Source organism: Balaenoptera borealis, assembly GCF_965194805.1.
Source record: "Balaenoptera borealis genome assembly, chromosome: 11".
NCBI lineage: Eukaryota > Metazoa > Chordata > Mammalia > Artiodactyla > Balaenopteridae > Balaenoptera > Balaenoptera borealis.
The window spans coordinates 65,828,800-65,843,296 of record NC_138868.1 but is presented as its reverse complement, the minus strand read 5'-3'; positions in this window follow the sequence as shown (position 1 = coordinate 65,843,296).

Sequence of the window (14,497 nt, the reverse complement as noted above, 5' to 3'; positions counted from 1 at the left end):
GCAAATATGATACAGTGAAAATCACTAGAACAGCAGTCCCATACCTTCCTTTTTGGCACCAGGGACCAGTTTCATGGAAGACAATTTTTCCACAGACCAGGGTGGGAGTCGGGGTAGGTTCAGGTGGTAATGTGAGTGAGTGATGGGGAGTGATGGGGAGCGACAGATGAAACTTTGCTTGCTTGCCCACTGCTCACCTCCTGCTGTGTGACCCAGTTCCTAACAGGCCGCACACTGGTACAGGTCCACGGCCTGTGGGTTGGGGACCCCTGCACTAGACTGCATACGATCATGTTAAATAGTGTGGGGGAAATTTGAGAGTCTGTAGAAATTCTGAATGACAGTGTAGGGTTGGTGGAGTTAGGAACATCTTCAAAGAATATGAGACCAAGTGATCTCTGACATTGCAACTGTAGATGTAATAAGGAAAGGAGTGTTGACAGACATTTCAGGTAACTGAAAAAAAGAACTATCATTTAAGGTATATAGTACTTGCCATATATCCCTAATGTTTCGTTTTTGGCTGTTTCAATAGCCACGTATTACAAGGAAGGAGAGCTGGGCTAGGACTCAAGAGATACAATGTCTTATTTTGGTTCTAATATTTACTCCTTTTTTTAAAATTTGAGGTAAAGCATTTTATGTTAAAAAAATTACTACATTTTAAAAAACCTTTTTTATTTTGAAATAGAGATTAACATGAAATTACATGATTGTCCAAAGAGGTCGCATGCACCCTTCACCTGGTTTCCCCTAATGGTGTCATGGCCATTTTATCACATGTGTAGATTTGTGTAACTATCACTTCAATCAAGATACAGAGCTATTCCATCACCACTAAGACTTCCCTCATGCTATTCCTTTATAGTCATTCCTTCCCACCATCCCTAAACCCCGGCAACCATAATTTGTTCTCAGCTCTGAAATGCTCTAAAATGTTGTCATTTAAGAATATCATATAAATGGAATCCATTTTATTTTTGTTTTGTTTTCTGTTTGTTAATTTTCAGTTTTTTTTCCCCCTGCTTTCCTGTGGGTTATTTAAATATCTAGATTTCCATTTTGATATATCTATAGTCTTTTCAAGTATATCTCTTCACATAGCTTTTTTTTTTTTTTTTTAAAGGTGTAGGCTTATTTATTTATTTATTTTTGGTTGTGTTGGGTCTTCGTTTCTGTGCGAGGGCTTTCTCCAGTTGCGGCAAGCGGGGGCCACTCTTAATCGCGGTGCGCGGGCCTCTCACTGTCGCGGCCTCTCTTGTTGCGGAGCACAGGCTCCAGAAGCGCAGGCTCAGTAGTTGTGGCTCACGGGCCCAGTTGCTCCGCGGCATGTGGAATCTTCCCAGACCAGGGCTCGAACCCGTGTCCCCTGCATTGGCAGGCAGACTCTCAACCACTGCGCCACCAGGGAAGCCCCTTCACATAGCTTCTTAATGGTTGCTCCAGGTATTGTACATACAAAACATATCACAATCTGCTGGTGACATTTCATCAGTTCAGTGAAGTACAGAAACCATACCTCCATTTATGTTCCTTTACCCTCCTCCACTTATAATTTGTCTTAAATATTTCTTCTATAAACATCAATAACTGCATCAGTATTATAATTTTAGCATCAACTGTCAAGCATAATTTAGAAACTCAAGAGAAGAAAAGTCTATCACATTTACCCACATATTTTTACTCTTTATATTATTTTTTTTCTTCATTCCTGATGTTCCAGGATTCCTGCTTTTATCATTTCTTTTCCATATAGAAAACTTCCTCTAGCCATCCTTTTATGGTAGGACTGCTGGTGACAGATTTTCCTAGTTTTCCTTTATCTGAAACCATCCTTATTTTTTCTTCACTTTTGAAGGATATTTTTGCTGGTATAAAATTCGAAGTTGACAGTTCTTTGTTTTCATCTGGAAGAATATTGTGCCATTTCACTCTGCCCTCTTCATTCCTCTGTTGAGTCTATCTACTGAGTTTTCTGTTTTAGTTATTGTATCTTTCAGTTTTAAAATTTCCATTTGGTTATTTTTATATGTTTTCCTTTCTGGAACTTTCTGTTTTGTTCATTTGTTTCAAATATATACATAATTGTTCATTGAAGAATTTTTTTTTATCATGGCTGCTTTAAAATCCTTGTCAGATAGTTCTAACATCTACCTTACCTCAGTCTTAATGTCTATTAATGTCTTTTCTCATTCAAGTTGAGGTTTTCTTGGTTCTCTGTATGATAACTGATTTTCTATTGAAACCTAGACATTTTAGGTACTATATCATGAGACACTGAATCTTATTTAAACTTTGTTTTAGTAGGCCTCATTTGACACTGCATCAGCAGGGGAAGGGTCCACAGCCTTGTTTCTGCCAGATTGAGGTAGAAGTCTAGGTTCTCCACTTGGTTTCTGTTGACACTCACAGAAGAAAGAGGCATCTCATTACCTTTGGGCATGGATGGAAGTTCATGCTCTCCACTAGAACTCTGTGATACAATTATGGCTGAGAGGAGTAGTGGTACTGTTATTACTGTCCACCTGGCCTCTACCCACTCTACAGAGAGATGGCCTCATTACTGCTGGGAAATGGTTAAGTCTTAACTCTTCACCATGCCTCCTCTGATACCACTCCAGCAGGGAGGGGGAGGAGATCCTCATTACTCTCAGGTGGGTGTGAAAGTCCAGCTCCCTACATGGTCTCCACTGGCAACAAGGTAGAGCAGGAGGCTCATTATACCCAGAAAGGATGAACGTACCAGCTCCCCAGTAGGGCTTGCTGACAACACCTTGCCAATGGGGTTGGGGTACATCATTACAGCTTGTCAATTGTGGAAGTCCGGACTTTCCATATGTTCACGGACTTTCCATATGTTCATTAATAGCTGGGGTTGGAGGTGGGACCTCAGTTTTTTCCATGGTATTTGGCCAGAGTAACATGGTTATTACTGAAAAGTTCTAGATAGGCTATCTAAGACTTGCTAGGCTTCTCTCCTAGTCCTATGGTGAGAGAGAGTGGGTTTTTCTTGGGGCATTTTTTAAATCTACAATGATTATTGTTTCTGAGTTGATGATTTCCTTAGCACCCAGTCTGGGATATATGAGGCAAAAAGAAAACACAAGGAACTCACCACCATGTTGTTCCTTGGATCCTCAAAAGCGTAGCTTATTTACCTTCTTCTCTCTGTCTTTCAAAGCCTTCTTATGTTTGTTTTATATATAATGTCTAGGGTTTCTAGCTGTACTTGGCAGCAGAAACACGGAAAAGTACATCTCCTCAATCTTTCTGGATGCAGAAAGTCTACTTCTGCATCATTAGGCAGTCACATAAACTCTCTGAAACCATTTATCTTATTTTTGTAAGCATAGAAATTAGTACCAGTCTAACATAAATAATAAAATTAAGACTACCAATCTAAAGCTATTATAAGAATGAAATGAGATAATAGATATGTAAGCACTTCCAAAATTGTAATATGATACACAGAAAGAAAAGTGGTTTATGTGTATCTTTCCATATATCTCTGTGGATGGTTATATCTGTGTGCATACAAGTATATATGTACACTCACATATACAGACAAATGTATACTTAACTATATCTAAAAAATAGCTCCCATTTCTCAGGAATGTTTAAAAGATTATAAAGAAATAGCTCAGATAACTAGTTTCCATGGTTAATTCTATACTAACAATGATTTGAAATTTTAGTGTCTGATAGGTGATGTGAAAAGCACTTCAAAACTGGAAAAATAATGAATCTAGTTATTGCACGGCCATTTGAGAGGGACATGCTCTTCTGCATTATCTACTTGAATTGCCAGTGTAAAGATTACATAAACAATATGACAGCTACATCTCCAAGTTAGCTTTGCTGAGAAACAACAGCCAGAAATGCAGCATTGAAGGTAACTTATCTAATCATCTTTACCAAAATTAGAAGGACTCTTTGTAGTACAGTGATGAAAAAACTCACCGCAAAATGGCTTAAACCAAAAGAGAAAAATTATTGGGTCCTATAACTGAACAATTTAGAAAACAGGCTCCAAATAAGGCTTGATGCAGTGGTCAAAATGTCTACAAAACCCAAATTCTCCCATTTCTACTCTGCCTTCCATGCTGCCAATGTCATTCTAGTACTACCCACCATTACCCTTGACATCCCTAACCCAGGCCAGCAGCTTAAACCTTTCTTCTTTACTGAGGTGAAACACCTCACTTCCTTCTTTTCAGAAAAAGAATGAAGACATTTTCAGTAACTTTTCACATGGCCTGGAATTTATTGGCCCTCTTTGGCCTGAATTGATTCTTATGGAACATATTCTTTCTGATAGAACTTAATTAGGTCTCAGGCCTATCTCAGAAACAATCCCTCTTGCCAGGGAGTGGGTTTACAGTGACTGGCTTATATTGTTCAAATCCCCTTCCCTTCAGAAGTGGGGGCAGGATCTTATCCACTAAATCTGTATGGCTGTCATATTAGTCAACTCAGACTGTGCTAAAAGCTGAATGTTTTTGTCCCCCAAAATCATATGTTGAAATCTTAACCCCCAATGTGATGGTATTTGGAGGTGGAACTTTGGGAGGTGATTAAGTCATGAGGATAGAGCCCTCATGAATGGGATTGGTACCCTTATAAAAGAGACCCCAGAGGCCTCCTTTGTCCCTTCTGCCATGTGAAGTCACAGTAAAAAGACAGCCACCTATGAACCAAGAAGTGGGCCCCACCAGATCTTGGGACTTCCTAGCTTCTAGAACTGTGGGAAATAAGTTTCTTCATTTATAAGTCACCGAGTCTGTGATATTCTGTTATAGCAGCACAAAAGGACTGTGATAACAAATACCATAGACTGAGTGGCTTAAACAACAAGCATTTATTTCTCACAGTTCTGGAGGCTGAGAAGTTCAAGATCAAGGTGCCAGCAGATTCAGGGTCTGGTGAGAGCCCTTTTCCTTGTTTTCAGACTGCCTTCTTGCTGTATCTTCTCAAGGTAGAAAGAGAGAGAGTTCTGGTCTCTTTCTCTTTTAAGGGTACTAATCCTATCCTGGAGCTTCACCCTCATGACCTTATCTAAACCTAGTTATTTCCCAAAGTCCCCACCTCCAAATACCATCACATTGGCGATTATGGCTTCAACATATGAATATTGGGGGACAAAAACATTCAGTCCATAGCAGCTGTTAGCGATGGGAGAGAGCTAGGTAACCTAAAGAACTATCAGGGTACTTTGAGAGCAAGAAAGCATGGCAGTGAATGGGGAGGAATCTGAAGCTATAACCAACAAATGTTTATAACACCAGCAAAATGAGGTAGACAGTCACCTTTTTTTCAGTGTTATGTGCAAGTCACTGTGCTAAACACAGTTGACCCTTAACCAACGCAGGGGTTAGGGACACCAATCTTCCACATATAAAATCCATGTATAACTTATAGTCGGCCCTCTGTATCTGCAGTTACTCCATATCCATGGTTCCACGTCTGTGAATTCAACCAACTTCGGATCATGGCTGTGTAATGAGCCTTCCAAAATTTAGTCTACTAAAACAACCACATTATTACACTCATGAATTCTGTGGGTCAGGAATTTGGATAGGGCACAGTCTTGTCCCTACTTCTCCATGCCTGGAGCCTCAACTAGGGAGACTTGAATGGCTGATGGGAAGTTGAATGTCTGGGGACTGTAAAAGCTGAGGCTGGAAGATTCAATTACAGAATGGTTTTCTCAGTCACGTATCTGTCACCTTGTTGGTGGATCGCCTACAAGTAATGTCTCCAGCATACCCTTAGTAGTCTTACACAGCTGCTTGTTATTCCAGGAACAAGGAAGAAGCTGCAAGGCCTTTTATGACCTAACTTCAGAAGTTATATAGCTCACTTCCACTGTTGGTCATAAGCTCACCCAGATTCAAGGTAAGGGACACAGACCTCACATCTCAATGGGGAGTATGTCAAAGAATTTGCAGACATGTTTAACAACCACCATACATTATTATATTTAATCTTCACAAGAACCCTGTGATGTGGATTAAAGAATGTTTATAGATATGGAAAGTAACGCACAGAGGCATTAAGGAACCTGCTTGGGATTACTTAGCTAGCAGGTGGCAGAAACAGGATTTGAACCCATTTTCTGAGTCCAAAACCCATGTACTTAATTACTAAGTATGTACCTCATGTACTGTACTACTTTGTAAATTAAAGGGCTTTTTTCATCTGTTCATGTGTTTCACACAGATATACTTTGAGACAGAAGAAGAAGCATAATTTTAATTTTAGTGTAATTTCCATTTTGTGGATGAGCTGGTAGAGTTGAGATTCAAACATACATGTTCAGACTTTAATTAAGAGTTGTTGCACTCATTACCCTGCTGTATCTAAGGATAAACTCACGGTAAGAATCATCAGCTCCACTTAAGTATGTACAATTTCATAAAACTACATATTGTGCAGATGAGCCAACCCTATGCTATTTTCATTATATAAGGCTGTCAAGAACGTGATATGGCCCAGTAATTATATGGTGGTTTGATAATATGAGACAACAAGCAAACAATCCCATAGGAAAATGAACCTGATAATTAGGCTGAGTCAGAACCAGGTCCAGAAACAGGAGGAAGAGGAGAAGGCGGTATTACCTGCTAACCCAGGATACTGAGAGTAAAATGAAGAAATGTTTTGTGTTTTGGTTATAATTTTTCTAAAAATTATTCAGGTAGTCATATATAACCAGAAAATTTCAATATTATATGGCTAAATGCTAACAAAGCATTGCATATGGTTTGCCCGTTTGCCGTGACGTGATAACACAATAAGTATTTAAGATAACTCAGGAGGGCTTCTAGAGATGAAAACACTTTGGCAGAGTTTTAAAGGATGAGTATCATAATTATTTGTTTACATGATTGTATTCCCTACTTGAGCAAAATCCTTTATTTCAGTCCCATTTATCTTCATAACCCTGAACGATGCCCAGCCAAGTCTACAACAAAATAAGATATGAACAAATGTTTGTGTTGAATGAATGATTAAAGTAATAGATGAATAGAGTTCTTATTAGGCACGTTGCCTAATGGATGGTGGTAGGTCAAATGGATCATCATTTGTTTTCTCTGACCAGCTCACTTCACTGAGTAGTGAAGGTATAATCAATCAAGAAAAGAGAAAAGGAAGTTATCCAAATTAAAGCCATGTTGTACAGTTTATTGTCAGCCTTGTTGTTCAGTTTAGTGTACAGCTTAGTGTCACATTTATCCTGGAGGAATAATCTACATACCAACCCACACTGTGGTGTGGGAGAAGCCTTGAGATAAGGGGAATTTGACAACGTCACACAGATAGGAAGTTTTAAGGCAGCATAATGCTATAAACAGACTTCAAGTTAAAATTTGGCTCTGATATTTTTCTCATGTGTTCTTATCTCATCTCTGAACCACAATTTCTTCAGCTGTAAAATAGGGACAATAATAACCTCCTCCAGCTCTAATGTGGGATCAAATGAAACAGTATTTTTGAAAGCACATGTCTCAATGGTTAGCACATTGTAGGTACTCAATAAATCTTACTGACACTTTAATCAGTGTTTTTTCTTTATAATTCTGAGCAATTCTCAATTCATAGTTATTTGATATTAGAAGAAGACATATAGAGGTGTGCACACAGTCTACAATCACTCTATTGATATCAGCAGACAAAGGCTTTAAAGGAGGAGGGGGTGCTGTAATCCCATTAATCGGGCCATCAGGAACAGTGGTCCAGGTTTCACACAAGAGCACTGACCCAGGAAGGGCTAGAATGGAGCCTACACTCTGCTCACCAAGTTACCCGGCTGCTTCCACCCCGAGTGAGTACCTTGTACCAAGGCCTCCTAGGGGCTAGCTCAGTCCTGTCTTTTATTATATCACGTAGAGCACAGATGGTGGGCTGTGATAAAATAAGGTTGCAAATCTCTAGCTTGAGGCAGATTCTATGAGCAAGTCCCTTTCTGTTTTCCAAACAGAAAGCAAATATAATTTTGGGACAGAGACAGTTCTCATAGTATTTTGAAATCATTACATATCCTCATCTCTTACTGTACTTTATATCATTAATTGACTTGGGATGAGATTTCAGTTCTTAATGTAACTTACTTAACTATAATAGATAGCAGTTAAAGAGTTACAAGAAAGAGAGGAAAGTTGTTAATTATTTGGTCAATTCCAGGAAATCTTCAGATCTGTAAAGGGGAATTTGACCAGTCATATCCCAGAAGAGCAGAAAATGCCAGAATTTCCCTTAGTGGCCAAGGAAAGAGGATAGAAATAATTATACATTTATAGTTTGTGGCCCTATTACACAATTGTTTGCTTTTGCATCATACCCCTAATCACTCGTTTCTATAGGTCAGCAGAGACCAGTCTCCAAGAAAATCCACCGGGGTGGGTATGAGGGTGGGAGGAGTATTCAACTGGGGATTTAAAGACAAGAAAAACTATGAAGTATCTCTTATGTTTTAGACTCTTCCACAGGTAAAATTGTATGTACATATCAAAATAACCTTTTGCAGGTATTTTATCTCCATTTACAGACAATAAGCTGAAACTCAAAAAGGTACACATAGCTACTAAGAAGCCAAGCCACAGTCAGCACCTGAAGTCAGGTTCCATGTTCTTTCCACTTTATCATAGCTCCTCCCTCTGAATAGCTCTGACCTCGGGTATATCCTAAAGGTTAGCTTCAGCTAAGCTAGGATCATCAGAGAATTTAAAAAGCCCGAAGTCTATAAAACCTCTCCAGAACCCAAGGACGTGTTTGGGAGAGTGTGGGGTCAGAAGCAAGCTGACCAACATTGTTCATTTGCACAACCCGCATTCCCTTACCTTGTTACAGTGGCTGACGAGAAACAGCTACCAAATCCTGCCAAACCCAGTGCAGCTCAATTTTCCACTGCACAGACAAGCTTCCTCCGCTGTACGTCTGTCTCTTTAATGGCTTGCAGCTGGAGAAGAATGAGAAGTCATCTCTCAGCAGAGAGGACAAAGTAAGGCAGCTAGATTGGCCAGGGGAGGAGCCCTAGTGTAGCCCTCCAGAAAACAGCCATCTCCCTCCCCTGGAAGTGTCACCCCTGGTCCCATTATTTTATTGGTGACATAAAGCAAAACACATCCTGTGATCCCTTCTAGATAACTGTGTGGGCTCCATTCCCAGCACTTTCAGGATCAACGTTCAGTTCTCATCACACTTCTTATCTGTCCCAACACCTTGCATGTGCCTGGAGCTTGCGGCTTCCCTGGGATGACTAATTTCACTTTTATCATTTCAACTTCCACAACTCTCATTTCAAAGGAAAAGAAAAACAATATTTGAATGTGTCTGACCTCTTCCCAGGCTTTCTGAAGTCCCAGAGGAAGAGGAACCATCTAAGTAGAAAGAGGAACATTGATTCATTCATCAGTAAATCATTTGTATGTTAATATTTGGAAGCAATTAAGAGCAGGGGCTTTAGCATCACGTTTCTAATCCTGACTCCTCCGCTTGATAATTGTTGGACGAGTTATTTGATATCACTATGTAAAATAGAGGCACTATAATACATTAATCATACCTACTGCATTTTGGAAGTCAGTTGGGAAAATGTGAATAAAGCATTCAGCATGGCACCTCTCATAGAATAAGTCATCAGGGACTGCTCACTCTTGTGTGTGTGGATGAGTGGAGGTCTGGCACTGAACTGGGTTTTTAGGAGCCAGAGGTAAGTAAGAGTCTATCTCTGACTTCAGGGGTGAATAATTACAAATTAGAGTAGATGTAGAATTATAATACAGGAAGTATTGAACTATAGATACGGAAGTGACCCAGAGAAGGAAGTATGAGATTTAGTCTAGGGGTGTCCCACCCCTGAGCTCCTTTAGGATCTCATTCTTATCCTAATGCAGCATGTTCACTCTCTAATAAAATAGCTCATCTATTTATCCCAGGAAACTGAGCTCCTTGAGGGCAGGAGTTTGTCTTTTCATATTCTGTCCTTTTCTGAATACTCATGATCGATCTAACACACAGCTTACATAGAAGGTCCTCAGTAAATATTTGACAAAAGAATGAAAGGTGGGAGGAGATGTGTAAAACATGTTCTGGGTACAATGAAGAGACCATTCAGGTTTGAGTAGGTTCATGCAGAGATAAAATAGGAAGAGCTTCGTTATGGGAGGCCTAGTATGCTAGAATAAGAAAATTGAACTTTATCGTGCATAGTCACTGAAGACAAAAGAAACAACAAAAGAAGTATTTAAATTTTGAACAAGGTGCTCAAGGGCGAATGGAAAAATGTGAAGAAGATAGACCAGTTGATATATTAAGGTAACAGTCGAGAAATGAGGTAGTAGGGGTCTGAGCTACAGTGACAAGAATAGAAATGGAAATTAAGGGACAGTTTTGAAATGCTCCCGAAGAGGGAGATGTGACAGGACTTGGTGACTAACCAGATATGGTAGAAAGGAAGGGAGAGGAGTCAAGTTTGAATCTGATCATTAGAGTATTCGTGGCAAACAGAATGGGTCTTGAGTACCTCTCCTTTAGGAAGGAGATTTGCAAACTAAAAGGCTGCCCTTAATTTTGTCGGGGAGGAAGAGACTTTACTCTTCTAGGTTCTTCTATCTTGTCTAAGAATTAAATTGACATGAGACAGATGAACAGGAGAAGTCAAACAAAATTTAATAAGACGTATATATGGGAAAAACTCGGAAAGACCGAGTAACTCACGAAAATGGCTGAAACCAGTCACCTTAAATACCATCTTCAGCTAAAGACAAAAGAGGATGTGGAGGTAGTGGGTGGGGCCTTCAAAGGAGAGGAAGGCAATTGACAAGGAGTTGGAAAATGCAGAGACAATATGTAGGATATGCAGAGACAATGGGACACAGAGAAGAATTTTGACAAACAGACTTGGCTGAGTTCCTCCCTGTCTGCACAACTACTTCCTCCTGTAGTTATCTACGGTGATAACTACCTTCCTGGAACACGTCCTCCACCTACATTCTTTAGGCAGTTAGGGGGATGCTCAAAGTTTCTTCCTGAGTCTTTTGGGCCTTAATTATTTTTCAGCTCAAAGTAGTCTGCATGCCAAAGAGATAGTTGGGGGTGGCAAGTTTTACTCCCCTACAATTTCAGTATTTCTCACCTGTTCTTGTTCTTCTTTTAGATAAGAACTGGGGTGAGAAACCCTGTGGAAGCCAGTGACAAGGAGCTTGTTCCTAAGAGAAAATGGAGGTAGATAATACAGGCCATGATGTTGAGAACAGGTCACCATCTCTTATTCCTGGAAGCAGCCATCCTTCCATCTGCCTTCTCATCCATCCATTCAATTTTCCAGCCGTCTATCCTTCTAACATACATTTCTTGAGTACCTACCTCAGGCCAAGAAGTGTTCTGCTTTCTAAATATTCCATAATGACAGATAGTTTGCTGCTCCCTATGAGTCACACGACTGCAATAGCAACCATACAAAGTACAGAATGATCTTAAATTTTTTTCATTACATTGATTGCTTCTGTTTCTTCGTGGGGACAGCAGTAAATTGCTCTTTTAAATTAGCTTTGAGACACTATAATTTCAGCTCTAAGTGCAGAAATTGAACTGCTTTCAAGGATAGCAAAATGATGGCAGTATCCTGGTGCTAAAATACAATGACAAGCTAAAATACAATGAAGCATTCCATTGCCCTATGGGAACTGTATGTCCATGCTGAGAAGGGCAACATGCTCTGTGAGCTCTATAACTAAACTCCCTGAGTGCCTCCTTTCTCTCTATAAAGCAGAGGTGATATGCATGCCTACCGTTGAACTGACAGGATTGATGGAAGGATCACAAGAGATAATGTCTGTGACTGTGCCTTGTGAGATACATTAATATAAGGGAGTATTATTTTTGTCACTGCAGTTTTGTTTTAAGAGGACTATTTGTCAAGAACGTTCCCCGAGTCTGTCTTATTCCATTGTATTCAACTGGAAAAGACAAATACTGTTAGTCCAGGTAATGGTTAAATTAATAGGTTAATTTTGCTGCTATCTAGCTAAGTGACCCTAAGCTAAATGTTTAACCTTTCAGTTTTCTCATCCTTAAAACAGAGAGGATCATAATGTATGTCTTAGAATGTTGTTGTAAGTCCTACAGCTCTCCAACCACTCCCCAAATCCTTCAGCCTGAAAAATACCATGTTTCAGGTTTCACTTCTTATTCTTATCATTCCCTGATAGCTCCTCCCCTCACCTGGGTTTCTACTCAGTAGACTTCTGTCAAATTTCTATCAGGCACCTATGATATACTCACTTATTGTTTGTCTTCCCTGTAGACTAGGCTCCTTGCAAGGTTGGCTCATTTGACCTTGTGGCACTAGCAACCAGCATAGTGCCTCCAAAAACAGGTGTTTAATAAATGTTTGCTGAAAGAAGTGAATAAAAGATATGTATGACAATGCTTTGTACACTAGAGGAGTTAGCTGTTTGTAATAATTCTGAATCTCATTTGTTAAATGTTACAGTGTCTGAGTGAATTCATGGTAAGGCAAAAATTAGTATAATAGTTTTAATGGGGAAGAATGACTTTAATAATTTTTGTAGCTCAGTAATTCTTAACCTGGGCAATTCTGCCCCTCAGAGGCCAACTGGTTGTCAAAACTGGAGGAGGGTATTACTGGCACCTAGTGGGAAGGGGCCAGGATATTGCTACTAAAACCCCCTACAAGGCACAGGACAGCTCCCAAGACAAAGTATTATTTGCTCAAATTGTCAGTAGTGCCCAAATCGAGAAACACTCCCCTTATACTCTTGCCTCAAACAGAGGATGTGCTATCTTTCCGTTTCTGCAGGTGATTTAACATTCTATAAGCCTGTTTGGCATTTATCAGTCCGCAGTTTCACAGAAGGGACTATGTGATTATTCCACAGAAAACTTCTTTTACAAAATAGGCTGTGGTTTGCTCACAACAGTACTAACAAGAGAACAGCAAACAGGACTGTAAGTCAGTAATGCCTTCGATACCTTTCCATCTCACAGCAGACACTGGCCTGGTTCGTCTTTGATTAGGGGAACAAACTCTGGAAACCTTGGAGGAGAAGTTAGACTTTCCTCCCTTCAGGCTAAAGAACGTTGTCACAGAGCTGTTTCCTCAAAGACTATGGCAATATAACCATGGGAACAATCCTGGTTTCCAAGGGAACACACACACACACACACACACACACACACACACACATATAGATAGTATATTTATATAAAAATTTATTTTTAAAATATATATAGTATTAGATATTTTGATAGTTTTTCTGTTTTTTAACTTTTTTTGAAGTGACTTTTGTTTTCCTCTAAAGGCTAAAAACCTTACTGTGACCCTACCCCCAATGATTTATCTCATCTAATGTTACTTCCCACCTCTCTCCCCATTTCTGTGTTACAGACACAGAAGCCCTATCTTAATTCCTTCAACCTCCTGCATTCTGGTCCACTTCTCTGTCAGAAGCATCCATAGGTCGCCTAGTTAATTCCTATTCACCTCTCAGAGCTCAGCTCAAATGTCAGTTTCTAGAGATCATCTGCTGTGGTCCCATAGGAATTCAGGCCCCAAATTAGACCCTCGTCTTGTGCCCCAGTCATTCTCCCTAGTACTTATCACAGCTGTCATTAAATCAGTTCTCTAATGTCAGCTCTGTAACAGGGACTACTTCTGTGTTTGCAAGTAAACCATACATATAGTTGGGACACAAAAATTTGTTTAATTAAGAAAAATAACTTTTAGAAAAAGAATATCCTCGTTTCAAGTTTAAATGATGTTTGGCAAGTAGTTCCTGATTCAGACAAACATCTTACAGAAAGTATACACAAAGACCCTGTGAGTGAAAAAATTCAGGTTGAGTTGAGAACTATGACTATATAACTTGTTTTCTCTTACATCTAGTTGTACTAGGGGAGAAAATTCTTTTTACAGTTAGTAAAAAAATGTTAACTGCTAAGAATATTAAGAAATGTGTGTAAAGCTTTGTGAAAAAGCTAAAAAAATGTATTGAGGGATATGAAAGATTTTGTAAATGAAGAAACAAAATAGTTCAGAAGTGTCTGTTTCCCCTAAATCAGTTTATAGATTGGTGTAATCTTATTCAAAATCCCAATGATATTTTTAACATATTAAAATGATTTATAGAATCACTTGGTCAACTTCACAGATGAAAATAGCTAAGAGAATTTTGAAAATGATGAGATCAGAATTGACCTAGTAAATATTAAAACTATACTGATTTTTTTCAGTATGGCAATAGGATAGAAATCAAAGGATAGAACAATGAAATAGAACAGTTAATCTAAAAATAGATCCAAGTGTATGTAAAAACTTGGTAAATGATAAAGGAATTATGCAAACCAATGAGAAAAGGTAGATTAATTGACAAGAGGGAACATTGAATATTTGGGAGGGAAATCAAGTTAGCTTACTTCTTACCATATACCAAAATAAATTCTAGTGAGTTAAAGACTTAAACATAAAAAAATG